The following is a 13,870-nucleotide window of genomic DNA, read 5'->3' on the forward strand; positions in this document are numbered from 1 at the left end:
GGCATGTGAGAACGCAATGGGGCGTGGGGAAATACATCCACCAATAAACTTGCTCCTCTTAAAATTCCTAAGGTGTAAACTCCCTTTAAAGGCCGGAACCAAAGGTCTGAGCCAGAGAACTGTCAAGTCAACCAGAGTTCTCACCTTGTAATTGTCCAGACAACCTGAGTTCTCGCCTTGTAATCCTAACAGTTCCAGATTGTTCTCCAAGAATGGTTGGATCTTTTCACAACTCCACCAACAATGCATTAGTGTCCCAGTTTTCCCACATCCCTTCCAACATTTATCATTATCTTTTCCTGTCATCCTAGCCAATCTGGGAGATGTCAGGTGGTACCTCAGAGTTGTTTTAATTTGTATTTATTTAATCAATAGTGATTTAGAACATTTTGTGAATAGGACATAATAGAAGCTTAATAAATATTAGTGACTGATTTTGAGGGAAACTGTTATCTTCTTTGAAAATGTATCTCCTCATAATCTATAACTGTCCATTTTGGAGTGGGAATTAATTACTACTGTACATTTTCAACCATTCCTTAAATATGTTCTATGACACCATTTTCAGATTTTAGATAGATTTGGGAGAGAGTATTGTCAATGAATTGGGAACCAGCAACTCTGTCTTCTCCACTAGAGAAATCCCTGTCAACAGGCTGCATTATCCAGTTCTCGTGGAGATATATGTAGTAGCATAAATTAGTATTGAACTGACGTAGGCCTTTCATCCAGCCTTCTCTTGTATCAGAAAGGGAATGTAAACATGTAGGACCCAGTAGTGGTCTGAGAAATAAACGTATGCTGGAGATTGCCGGCGTGGGAAGCTTCAGGTGAAACCGCTGGGGAAGGAAAGCAGCTGCCCGACTGGCGGAGAGTCGGGAGGACAAACATCCGAAGGCTTGTGGGGCGATTCAGGTACGGATTGCATTTACAATTCCAAAGAAATGCACCATAACTATCTCTGAAAACAAACCGAAAGCGGGCAACAAATTTCAGCTGTGAAGAATGGAGACGCAGTTCCCGCGGTAGTTTCCGTAGTGTAGTGGTTATCACGTTCGCCTCACACGCGAAAGGTCCCCGGTTCGAAACCGGGCGGAAACATGGTCCCTCTAATTTTTTTTCGGTTTTGAAATTCTTGTCAATTATTTGTTAGGGAAAGTGGGATAAACCATATAGGAAGGGTTACGTCACGTAATGAGCTCTTGAGGTTCTGTGTTATATTTCTGTGTACTTTGCTGTGTTTTCCTCGCGGCGGGTAACTTCCAGGACACCCACGCCGGCCTCTGGAGACGTGGTAGTGAGAAGTAAGCGAGCACCCTCTAGCGATATGTGTCCGAGGGCCGAGTTCGGCCCCATCCACATCAAAGTAATAAAAGCCCCTCTTTCCCGCCAGACCTTCCCCGCCTTTCTTTGGCCTCAGTGACCCAGGTATAAAAATCCCAGAGGAGGACCGTTCCCTTTTCAGTTCCATGTGTCAGTTCCCTAGCGGTTCATAGAAAACTCAACAAAGAAAAAGAAAAAAAAGATGTTCTTAGTGCAGATTTCTTTCTCTTATGCTTGTCCCCGGAGGGGCTCTGAGTAGTAGCTACTTTCTATTCCAGTTCAGTTCCTGGAAGATACAGAGAAAAAGAGAAGAAATTGCTTGAGGCTATAGGTTTTGTTTGTTTGTTGTTTTAGTTGTTTTGTTTTTATGGTGATAATCTTTTCTTGATAGAAGCAATTTGGTTACAGTCTGACGTGCAATCTTTCTGCACACTTTATCAATCTTTGGGAAGCTTAGTCCAGTTATTTGAGTTTGTCACTGTGATTGGTCCTTCGTCCTCGAAAAGGATCAAAGCATCAGGGAGTGATGCCATGACACACAAGTGAATTGGGTGGAGGTGTGGAAGAGCTGTCTCACTTTCTCTCCGGGACCACTTGGGATCAGGATGACTCGAGATGGCTCTGGATGCAGAGGGACCTGGACCTTTTTTAGCTAAGGTCTTTTCCAGGTCTCAGTTTGTCTTAGGCAACTCCCGTTCAGTGACTAAGACTAAGTAAGTATAAAGCAAGGAAATGGTTTCTTTCCTACTTAAAAAAAAAAAAAAAAAAAAAAATTCAATCTGAGAAGGGAAGACCCTTAGGGATTCTGGCCGAAACAGAAATCTGAGCCTAAATAATGATCAAATGAGGCTTGGATTAGGACTTATTGTTGGCCAATTAATGAGAGCCAGAGGCAAGATCCTTTATAATATAAATCTAAATTCCTTTCTACAAAAATTTTAATTTTAATTATTTTATTCTTAAATAAAGCTTTTTTATTTTCAAAACATATGCACGGATAATTTGACAACAGTGACTCTTGCATAGCCTTGTGTTTTCTCCTTCTTTCCACCTCCTGTCCTAGGTGGCAAGTAATTCAATATATGTTAAACATGTTAAAATATATGTTAAATCCAATTGTGTATAAATATTTCTACAATTCTCTTGCTGCATAAGAGAAATCAGATCAAAACAAGAAAGTAAACAAGAAAACAAAATGCAAGCGAACAACAACCAAAAGTGAGAATATTATGTTGTGATCCACATTCAGTTCCCACTCTCTGGGTGTAGATGACTCTTTTCATCACAAGATCATTGGAACTGGCATCAACTATGTCATTGTTGAGAAGAGCCAGTTCATCAGAATTGATCGTCATACAATATTGATGTTGCTGTGTACAATGACCTCCTGGTTCTGCTCACTTCCCTTAGCATCAGTTCATGTAAGTCTCTCCAGGCCTCTCTAAAATCCTCCTCCTGATAGTTTCTTGCATTACAGTAATATTCCATAGCATTCATACCATAACTTATTCAGCCATTCCCCAACTGATGGGCACCCACTCAGTTTCCAGTTTCTTGCCACTATGAAAAGGGCTGCCACAAACAACAAATCTAATTCCTAAACCCCAAGAAATCTTGCGAGGTTTCAGCGATCAAAATTTCTATTTCTTTGAACAGAGGACCAGCAGGAAAAGGCAGGATTTCTTATATGAACAGAGGGGTAAGAGAAAGGAAAGAGGTAGGAGGGAAAGAAGAAAGGAAGAAGTGAAAGAAGTTGCTTCACTGGAACTGTCAGATTTCTAGGTAGGCAATTTATTAACGTTTATTATATTAACTGAACCCAGCAAGTTCACAGAAAATAAGGCAAGAAGTTAAAAATCTTCGCCCAACGTGGGGCTCGAACCCACGACCCCTGAGATTAAGAGTCTCATGCTCTACCGACTGAGCTAGCCGGGCGACGCCCTGTGTAGGGTTTCCTTCATGTATTCCAAAAGAAATATTAGTGTTAGAGTCCAGGAAGTGAAATACATTTATCTTCAGTTTCCCAATGAATTTTCACTTTGGGCTCTGTGTCACAAGAAGGTTGGGTAGGAAAAGATTAAGAGGGAAGAGGCAAAGAAAGACTATTGAAAGGCCAAGAAACAACAGATCTCCAACGCCCAGTCCACGTAAGACCTCATTTGTTCCCAAAAAACAACATTTAGGGATTTTTCACCTTCCCATTTTAAGTCTGATTGGAGCTTGCTCAGGAGCTGCATTAGTCTTCCGTGATCCCAAGCTACTTTATCGGTATTCGGTAGTAGGTGAGTAGGTGCAAAAAAGGTAACTGTTTTGGTAAAGTGTGACTAGTGACAAGTCAGGAAATGCAAAAGGTGGTGGGGGAGTTGGCACAGAGGGTCAGAAAGGCTCCCTTAGGATCGGGCTCCTGCTCACAAGAAATCGGAACTATACTGAAGGAAACAACGGAAGAGAGAATATGTTCCGGACTTCCCAAAGTTTGGGACAACATGAACATCAATTCTTCCTTGAAATTATGTTTTCTTGGGGCTTTGGATACAAAATAAAAGCAACTTCTCCAGTTCCACTAATCGGCAACATCCTTTTGTCTCCTGGGTTTTTCTAAAAGAACCCAGAAAAGCCAAGATTGATGTGATTCAGTTCCTATCATCTCCTTAGTCCCTGGATAAGAACATTACATTGTGTAGTTCTGTGACTAAGGTGAGATGATCTATGGATTTTATCAGGGCACCAATCCCCAGAGGGGCATGGAGGTAATCCTGCAAGCTGCCAGGATCCCAGTGAAATCCCCTGCTGATCTTGCATCTCCAGTCACCTGAGAAGTTCAGCTACAAATAATCAATCTTCTTTCACAGCCCTCTTCTCTCCACTATTTTTGCTTCTGAAGTCGCCAAATCCCTCTATCCCATCCTTGTCTTTCAGAACCCCCTTTTTCTGCTGTTTCCAGGCTCAATAATAATCACCATGGAAAATTCTTCTCTTTAGCCATTGACCTGTGGTGGTTGAAAATGTAAATAAGAAAGTTTAGCACATAGAGAAAATGATTATGGTAGAAATGATACTTAAATGGTTCCAGTGAGAATTAGGACCACTGGCTTTCAAGTTCTAGGGGTTGGCCACTGAAACATGGATCTACTATAAGAAATGTTATCTTTTACTATTTTGCTTTGACATTTGGAATATACAATCCACACTAATTTGTACTTTAATTTTTCAAGAAATGACAAGGTTTTCAGTTAAACAGACATTTGCTGCCATTTACATTGATGCTCCTCCCCTTCTCTCTCTTTCCTCTTTTACTCACAGTGAAGTGTCTATCAGCTTTTCACCAAGGAAGTCTTGTCTTCATCCCTCCTCTCCCCTCAAAATAGAATCATCTCAACCTCAGCAAACTGACTCTATTGGCAGAAGAAAATTTCCACCTTTTTTTTTTTTTTTTTTTTTTTTTGATGGGGTTAACAGTTTCTTCCAGTTCCTTACCAAATGCATTTTTTTCAAATTCTTCCTCACTCTGGCTTTATTTTCTTTCTCCTCCCAGCTGAGGTTAAGGGGGGAACCTACATCCCAAAGGATACAACTGAGAAAGAGGCTTCTACCAATTCCCATGATTCTCTGGAAAGGCCTTATGTAAGTAAGGAAGCATTCCATCATAAGAAAAAGAAGAAATAGTACCTGAGGTCAATTATTAGGATTTCATAAGCCAAACTATCTAGTAACATCTTAACATAAGATGATGTAGCCCCATAAATAGTGCAACCTTTTTTCAAATCCTTAATTTTATCAATCAAAAGGAGTATATCTTCTCCGTTTTTGACCTGAAGAGTCAAGCTCTTCAATAATAGGGTATACATCTATAAACTCACTTACATCCTGTCCTCACTTACATCCTTTTTTGCCTTAACTAATGCTTTTTCTAATCTTGTCATAGGCTGCTTCACAGGTGATTATGTTTGTGTTTCTGCCTCTTCCCCTCCTCTTTTTCCCTCCACCCATGAAGGGTTAATTGAGAGAGGTAACTCAGGGGATTGGAAATGATTTAATTTCTCCTGCTGTGAATTCTTAGCTGATTCTTCCTCCTTTTCTCATAATTTAGTTGACACCTCCTCCCCCTTCTTTCTTCCTTTTCTTTAGTCTAATACTTTTTAAAGCTACTTGAATTAAATTGTATATATGAAGTGTATCAGTTTGGTTTGGAATTCTAGTGTTCTCTTAGTTGCTCTCCTACTAATTTCCACTCATCTATATCCAATTCTTTTTCCTTGGAGAACCAAGGAGATTTGTACTGTACAGTTTCTAAAAGTTCAGTGATCTCCAAAATTATAATCAGTCCTTGGCTTTTCATAACCTTGACAATGCTCTCTAAACATTTTCCTTGAACAGAAACAGAAAGCTGTTTTCTAAAACTTTGCCCCATTTCACTGAAATTCTACTTTAACTCTTTAACAAAGTTTCCTTGTTTTACTCACCCAAATTTCTGGGTCAAAGAGACTTTTCCACTGAAATCTGGATCCAAGGTTTTTCCACTGGAATCAGGATTGTGTCTGTCCCGGTTTGGGTGCCAAAATGTGAAGCCAAATGTATATTGCTGCTGCTCTTGCTCCAGTAAGAAAAGCATTTCCAAAAGTAATATTGTTATGTTATATGGATGATATTTTGGGATTATTGAACTGAAAGACAGAAGAAAGGGATTGAAATTAGGAAAAATAGAGTTGTATGCAGTAGAGACTACTGAGATATTCCCCGGAGAGGTGAAATTTGTTCCTATTCAGCCTATGGATTCTTTGCCTCCAGGAACAGTAGGCTTGACCATTTCACCTCCTGAGAGTGCTTACAGAGTAGTGTTCATCCATACACTGATATGGGAAACTGGAGAATGTGGAACTAGTATCCCAGTCACTAACACAGGTAGACAAAATGTAATTTATCAACCAAGAGAAGTAGTAGCATCAGGCTTATTATTACATACCCCTAATAAGCAATCTGGTGACAGTCGCCCAGATTCTGACTCCAAAGAACAAAATCTGCAAGAATCCTAACAAACACTAATCCAGAAAAGTTAGCACATGGAGAAAATGGTTATGATAGAAATGATACCTAAATGGTTCCAGAGAGGATTACACATTATGTATTCACATTTGTGTACAATAATTGTGTATTTTTTCCCTTTCTTTCGCCCCTCCTGGATGTGCTAAGATAATGAGAAGTCTGTCTAGTCTGGTAGAGACCTTTTTTTCATTTTGAGAGAATAATTTCAGAAATAATCTGGGAACCTAAGGCAGCATCTATTCTCTGGTGATCCAACCCAGGATTGATACTGCAAGTGATACAATAGCTCAGGGGGCTTTGATTCAACCTTTCAAAGAGTCACTGACAATTTGAAAACAACATATCATGAATGTTAATATCAAAACATTTCCCCTATAAATCTGAGGAGTGTATTCTCCCACAGAAACATATTCATCATTAGGAAGAATGTGTACATGTATAGGATGCTATAGTATTGATAGAGCCACACGTTTAGGAGACACATGTACCCTGGTTAACTAATTCCTCTGATTTTGCAGAATTCCAATGCCTTTTCTCTTCATTCTTCTCCCTTTTTGGTGTGATATCTTTTCTGGACAAGTCATTTTGGTGGGCTCCTTCAATCTGCCTCCCTGTAGAGATGTACTTAATGACTTCCAGGACTCTTGATTCTTTTTATTTACTCCCTTGAGTCTACCAGATGCTACCATGGAAACATTGAAGAGAAATATTTCCTCCTCTCCACAATTGTTCCTAAGGACTAGCTCTAATGGCTGAAACCTTAGAGAATGTTTCTGCCTGCACAGATAGCTGGATTTTTAAAGGCTATACAAGGCTGATCTTTCAGACAACTAGTAGTTAGTAATGCTACAATTTCATCAAATAATTGGAGGAACTTCTTCCTATCTGTTAAACAACTGTAAATTCTTTATACTTCTTTTCCAAACTCTGAATAGGCAACTCATAATTTCATATCTGTAGTTGGATCTATATCTATTAGGGTTCCATTCCTCCAGGTAGATTAGGCTGATTCGTTTTCTAAAATGCAATGAAGATGTCTTCCAGACTTCACTGGTTAAAGAGGCAAGTCACATTTCCATTTATACAGCTTTCTGGTGATCTCTGTTGACAGAAATGCATCTTTCTGCTCACTTAAAAATATATGAGAGGTTTAAATTTGCAGAATCAAGACACTTCAGTCTTGAAAATTGTACCAAAGACACAAAAGTCACATCACATCTGAATCAGAATATTTGTATGGAAACAAGGTGGACTGCATCTACTAAAGCAACATCTTACATCCTTGCTGAATATTCTTTCTACACAAAGACTAAGTTAACTTCCTTTTGCAATTTTAGAGGTCAATTAGCATCTAATATCTTTGAACAAACACCAATATCCTGCCTCAATAACCCTAAATAGGAGCAAGATCTCTTGTTTTCTCGTTTCAGTGCACCATGTTTTTCCTTTGGTTTGGACCACGACTGCTTATGGCTAGTTTTGCTGCATGTTCTTCCTGGTCTTGTTTCAATGCTTTTGGCCCATACATGTCCTTAAACCATGTGACTAACCCCCTGCTTCTAGGGCACAGGCCCCTCATCTAGTCTCCCTCCCTCTCTTTCCTATTTGCATTACATAAAAATCCATTTACATAGAGGTCTACTGAATGGTACATTTGGATAAGATGAGAAATGTCTGTATACTTCTCTGTACCGTCATTTGCCTCTTGGAAAACGAAACTCCTTTACAACTCATCCAAAGGAGCAGAACTGGAGAAACTCCTGCAGATTCTATACTAAGGGTTTCTATTCCTTTTGAAGTCTTGAAGGAATTATTACCCTACTAGGTAAGAGCATGATGAGAGAAATCATTGAGTTCAAAGGAAGACTTTCTTGACCCCCAAACTCTGGTTAATTTGTCCTCAGTGTAGTCCATCTTTGCAGCACAAACAATCCCGTCTTTCCTGTGAGTACTCCAATTTAGCATAGAACCAACTTTCCCTACAAGTATACTGAGAAAGAGAAAGGACATTCAGCAGTGAAATTCCATACCTATTTGCTAAGTAGGTGTTTGTTTCTACTATTAAGATTTTCTCCTTAAAGTGGATATCTTCAACATAGAGAAGAGCTAATCCAATTCTAATTGATCAATGATGGACAGAATCAGCTATACCCAGAAAAGGAACACTGGGAAATGAGTGTAAACTGTTAGCTTTTTTTGTTTTTCTCCCCAGGTTATTTTTACCTTCCGAATCCAATTCTTCCTTTGCAACAACAACAACAAAATTCGGTTCTGCACATATATATTGTACCTGGGATATACTATAACATGTTTAATATGTATGGGAATGCCTGCCATCTAGGGGAGGAGGAACAGAAGGGAGTACAAGGGATAATGTTGTAAAAAATGTTATAATTATAAAATTAATAAAAAAAAAGATTTTTCTCCTTAATCTTATTGACTTCCAAGATTATTTCTAATTATCCTGTTTATATTTTATCCTTTTTATACATAGTTGTTTGCTTATTATATTATCTCAATAGAACACAATTTTGAGAGCAGGCACTGTATTTTGCCCTTTGCCCTTTCAAATTTAGCTCGTTTATAGTCTATTTGTATATAGTTGTTTGAATGCTGTCTTCTTCATTAAGCTGTGAGTATTATGAGAGCAGGGACTGGAGGATGAAGCCAAGGGATAAAGGAATACTCTCCTGCACTCTGTCAAATTCCCCTCCAAATGATTTTTAAAATGAATTCTGGAATAGTAGAACCAACAAAAGAGTGAAGTGAAACAATTTTCCAGCCCAAGAAAACTTAGAAGGTTGATAAAAAGAAAAGGCATATCTGAGAAATATGGGCCTAGCCAGATACGGGTACACCCCAGCAAGCCAGTAGCAGGTTGTGGAGATGTCTGAAATAGCCCATGGATGATAAGGGAATTGGATAACTGATCAGAAGAAGATTAAAGAGAACTCCTTGCTGGTAGAGGGTGGGGGTGAAAAGAGGGGAGCATCACACAAGATTTAGCAGCTTCTACATTAGAGGATCAAGGCAGCTAGATGGCTCAGGAAAACCTAAGTTCAAATCCAGACACTTCTCATATATGTGACCCTGGGCAAATCACTTAACCCTATTGACCTCAGTTTTACCATATGTAAAATGAGCTGGAGAAAACTGCAAACTACTCCAATATCTTTTTAAAGAAAATCCCAAACGGAGTCACAAAGAATCTGAAATGACTGAAATGACTCAACAAACACATATTAAAGGACTGGAGGGTTTGGAATATGAAATTCTGGATGATAATAGAGTTTGGAGATTCTTGGTTGCAAGTTCTATCCAGCAAAACTGAGTATGGATATTTAATGAAATAGAGGATTTCCAAGCATTCCTGAAGAAGAGCTAAATAGAAAATTTGACTTTCAAATACAAGACTTGAGAAAAGCATAAAAAGGTAAGCAGGAAAGAGAAATCATAAGGTATTCAGTAAAGTTAAACCACTCACATAGGAAGATGGTATTTACAACTCTTAAGATAATCATTATTAGGGAAGTTTGAAGGAGTATTTATAGAAAGAGAATACTGATATGAGTTGATTATTAGAGATGTTATAAAAAATAAAGGGTGAGAAAGCAAGATGACAATGATGGTATGTTAGCTAAAAAGCAATAAAATTAAGAAGTGAGAAAGAGGGATTCCCTGGGGTAAGGGGGAAAGAATATAAAGTGATGAGAACTTTTTTTTTTTTTTTTTTTTTTTAAATAGAAGATGGTGGGGGCAGCTAGGTGGCACAGTGGATAGAGCACCAGCGCTGAATTCAGGAGGACCCAAGTTCAAATCTGGTCTTAGACACTTAACACTTCCTAGCTGTGTGACCCTTGGCAAGTCACTTAACCCCAGCCTCAGAAAAAGAAAAAAAAAAAAAATAGAAGAATGAACCTTATCAGAATTGGTTTAAAGAGGGAATAATATCAACTCTCAGTTATGTATAGAAATCTATTTTATCTCAAAGAAAGTAGGAGAGGAAGAGGATGGGAAATTCAAGGGTGACCTGATAGAAGGGAGGGAGGGAGGATTAGGGGATGTGGTAGTTAGAAGCAAAACACTTTTGAAGAGGGATTGTCAAAGGAGAAGTAGAGACAGGTAGGGGGACGATAAAGAGAGAAGAGAGAAGAGAGAGGAAGAGAGGATAAATGGGGGAAAATAGGATGGAGGGAAATACATAACATAGTAGTAATAGTCATTTCCAAACTTATGTGGAAAAAGTCTTACAACAATTTCTCTGATAATGACCTCATTTCTCAAATCTATATAGAGTACTGAGTCAAATTTATAAGAAAATAAGTCATTCCCCAAGTGATAAACAGTCAAAAGATATGAATAGGTAATATTCAGATGAAGAAATCAAAGCTATTAATAGTCATATAAAAATACTCTAAATCACTGTTGATTGGAGAAATACAAATTAAAACAACTTTGAGGTAGTTGATACCTATCACATTGATTAATATGACAAAAAGGGAAAATGAAGATGTGGGGAAACTGGGACACTAAAGCATTGGTGGAGTTGTAAACTGATTGAACCTGTTGGAACTATGCCCACAGGACTATAAAATTATGCATTCCCTTTGACCCTGTAATACCATTATGAGGTCTGTATCCCAAAGAGACTTAAAAAAAAAAAAGAACCCAAAAAGGACCTATTTGTACAAAAATATTTATAGTGGCTCTTGTTGTGGTGGCAAAGAATTATAAATGGAGGGGATACCCAACAATTGGGAAATGGTTGAATAAGTTATGGTATATAATTGAGATGGAATATTATTGTGCTATAAGAAATGATGAGTAGGATGCTTTCAGAAAAGCCTGGAAAAACTTAACATGAACTGTTGTAAAATGAGCAGAACTAGGAGAAGAATTTACAGAGTAACAGCAATGTTGTGTGACAGTCATCTACAAATGACAACTATTTTCATCAATGCAATGATCCAAGACAATTCTAAAGGACTTATGATTAAATATATATGTCCACCTTTAGAGAAAGAACTCATGGAGTCTGAATGCAGATAAAAGCAAAAAAAAAATTTATTGTTAATTTCTTAATTTTCCCTCAGTAGTGGTATTGTTGGATCAAATTGTATTGGCAATTTTTTTTTCTTTTTTTTTTTCTCCTAATGAAATTGGGGTTAAGTGATTTGCCCAGGGTCACATAGTAAGTGTTAATAATTTAATAATAATTGTTATAATTAAAAATAAGTGTTTAATAATTCTTTAGTCAAAATTCCAGATAGCTCTTCCAAATGGTTATATCAGTTCACAATTCTATCAAAATGAATTAGTATCCTAATTTTTCCATATCCTTTCCAATATTTGTTGCTTTTCCTTTCAATCAGTTTAGCTAATCTGATAGTTGTAAAACTATATCTTAAGGTTGTTTTAATTTCATTTCTCTAATCAATAATGATTTAGAGCATTTTCCCATATGACCCTGAATTGTTTTGAATTCTTCATTGCAAAAATGTCTGTTCTTATCTTTTGGCCATTTATTCTATTTTTTTGTTTTATTTTTTGTCCATGTTTTCTTTCACAACATGACTAACACGGAGATATGTTTTGTATGACTGCACATGTATAACTATATCAAATTGTTTACTTTCTCAATGATGGTAGAAAGGGAATGAGAGAATTTGGAATTCAAAATTTTGAAAAATGAATGTTAAAAATAATTTTGACATGTAATTGGGGGAACTCTATTAAAATTTAAATCTTGTTTTAGTATCACCATTGCTTAGTAGAGTAACTTAATGATTGTTGCCTTTTCTGCTTGAAGAGGAACAAAATGACATCAAAGTGGCCAATCAGACCGATATGAGCTCAGAAGGCTCTATGACAGCTAGGATACAAATAGTTTATATGAACATCTGAAGCAGAGTGACTCTAAATTTGTTCATCTCATTCTGGCTTGCTCATAGAACACAGCACTTTCTCTGATGTAGATACACCATGCTAGGTAGTCCTGTGTTTTTCTATGTCTCACAATCACTTACAAAGTTATTCAGAGAAATCTTGAGAGAAACCTCCATGTGAGCACTTTCCTTGTGTGAATTCTTTGTACAACAGTCTTTGAAGAAAATTTAGATTTGACTTTAGAACAAAGTGGTCAGCCCACTGAAGTTATGCTCTCTGTAGTAGAATTTGAATGCTTGGCAGCTTAGCTCAAGAAAGGATCACAACTTCTGGTACCTTTTCTTACTAAATGATCTTCTCAATCTTTAACTCAAATTGTAATTCAAATGGAAGTTTCATAGACATACAACAATGAGGTCAGCACAAAGGTTCTGTATGCCTTCAGTTTGATAGGCAACATAATACCTCTTTTTTCTCCCATACTTCCCTTTTGGAGCTTCCCAAACACTGAGCTAGCTCTGTCAACTTGTGTACCAACCTCATCATCTAAGAAAGTATGCTGTCAGGGTAAGTGAACTAATCCACCATATTCATAATTTTTCCATTTGCTGTAACCAGTGGTTCCTTGTATGGCTGGTTCAGTGCTGGCAAATGGAAAAACTTTTCTTGGTGTTGTCAGGTCAAAATTGCTGTAACCAGTGGTTCCTTGTATGGCTGGTTCAGTGCTGGCAAATGGAAAAACTTTTCTTGGTGTTGTCAGGTCAAAATTAGCACAAGCAGCAGAGACTTCACTTCTACTTTGCTATATTTCAGCTTCAGAGTAAGTGCATGAGTGCATAGACATCTTCAAACAAAAAAGTTAAGCCAACTCTCTCCACTTTGATCTTGGCTTGTAGATTTTTCAATTTAAATAATCTATGGCCAGCGTGATAATGGACTTTGATGCCATTTTTGTCCTTATTGAAGGCACCTGAAAACAGCACACTAAAAGGAAGCACAGAGACCTGATTTCACTTCATTGATGACTGGGAAAGCTCAAGACCATTGTCTGTTATCCAGAATCCATGCTGGCACGATGGATGGAATTGGAATACAATACTAATAAACTTCTACAAGCAACAAAGTTTTGTCATGATATTCTACAAATTATCATGACAGTATCAAAGGCCTTGATCAGACCAATGAACATTTATACAAACCTCTGTTCTGCTTCTATTATTTCTCCTGGAGTTATTGGGCAGCTAATACCAATGTCTACCTTTCCTTAACCCTTTCTGAAACCACACTGGCTCTCAGGTAGATAGATGGCCACCTTCCAGGTGAAGGATAAGCTTATTAAAGAGTATTCTGGCAAAAATCTTGACAGCAATCCCTAAGAAAGAGGATTTTACCCCTTCCCTTCACCTTCCCCTAATCCCTCTCTCCCTTCTCTTATGATTTTCACAGTTTAACCCATTTTTCTTTTCTTTCATAGAGATGAACAGTGAAGGCATCCTTTAACTTCTGGGAAACCTCCTCTTGCCATATAATCTGGAAGATTTCAGTCAGCTTTTGTATGAACAGTGGACCCCTATCTTGTAAATCTCTACTGAAATAGAATGAACACCAGGTGTTTTGT

General features: G+C 37.8%; 2 non-coding genes across 2 annotated transcripts; one reads left to right on the forward strand and one right to left on the reverse strand.

The window, feature by feature from the left end:
• The first annotated feature begins 1,028 nt into the window (after positions 1-1,028).
• Positions 1,029-1,101, forward strand: TRNAV-CAC (transfer RNA valine (anticodon CAC)). The gene has a single exon. It is a non-coding gene; the product is annotated as a tRNA-Val (tRNA).
• Positions 1,102-3,184: 2,083 nt separating this feature from the next.
• Positions 3,185-3,258, reverse strand: TRNAK-CUU (transfer RNA lysine (anticodon CUU)). The gene has a single exon. It is a non-coding gene; the product is annotated as a tRNA-Lys (tRNA).
• Positions 3,259-13,870: the final 10,612 nt, after the last annotated feature.

The sequence above is a fragment of the Sminthopsis crassicaudata genome, chromosome 4 (assembly GCF_048593235.1).
Source record: "Sminthopsis crassicaudata isolate SCR6 chromosome 4, ASM4859323v1, whole genome shotgun sequence".
Taxonomy (NCBI): Eukaryota; Metazoa; Chordata; class Mammalia; order Dasyuromorphia; family Dasyuridae; genus Sminthopsis; species Sminthopsis crassicaudata.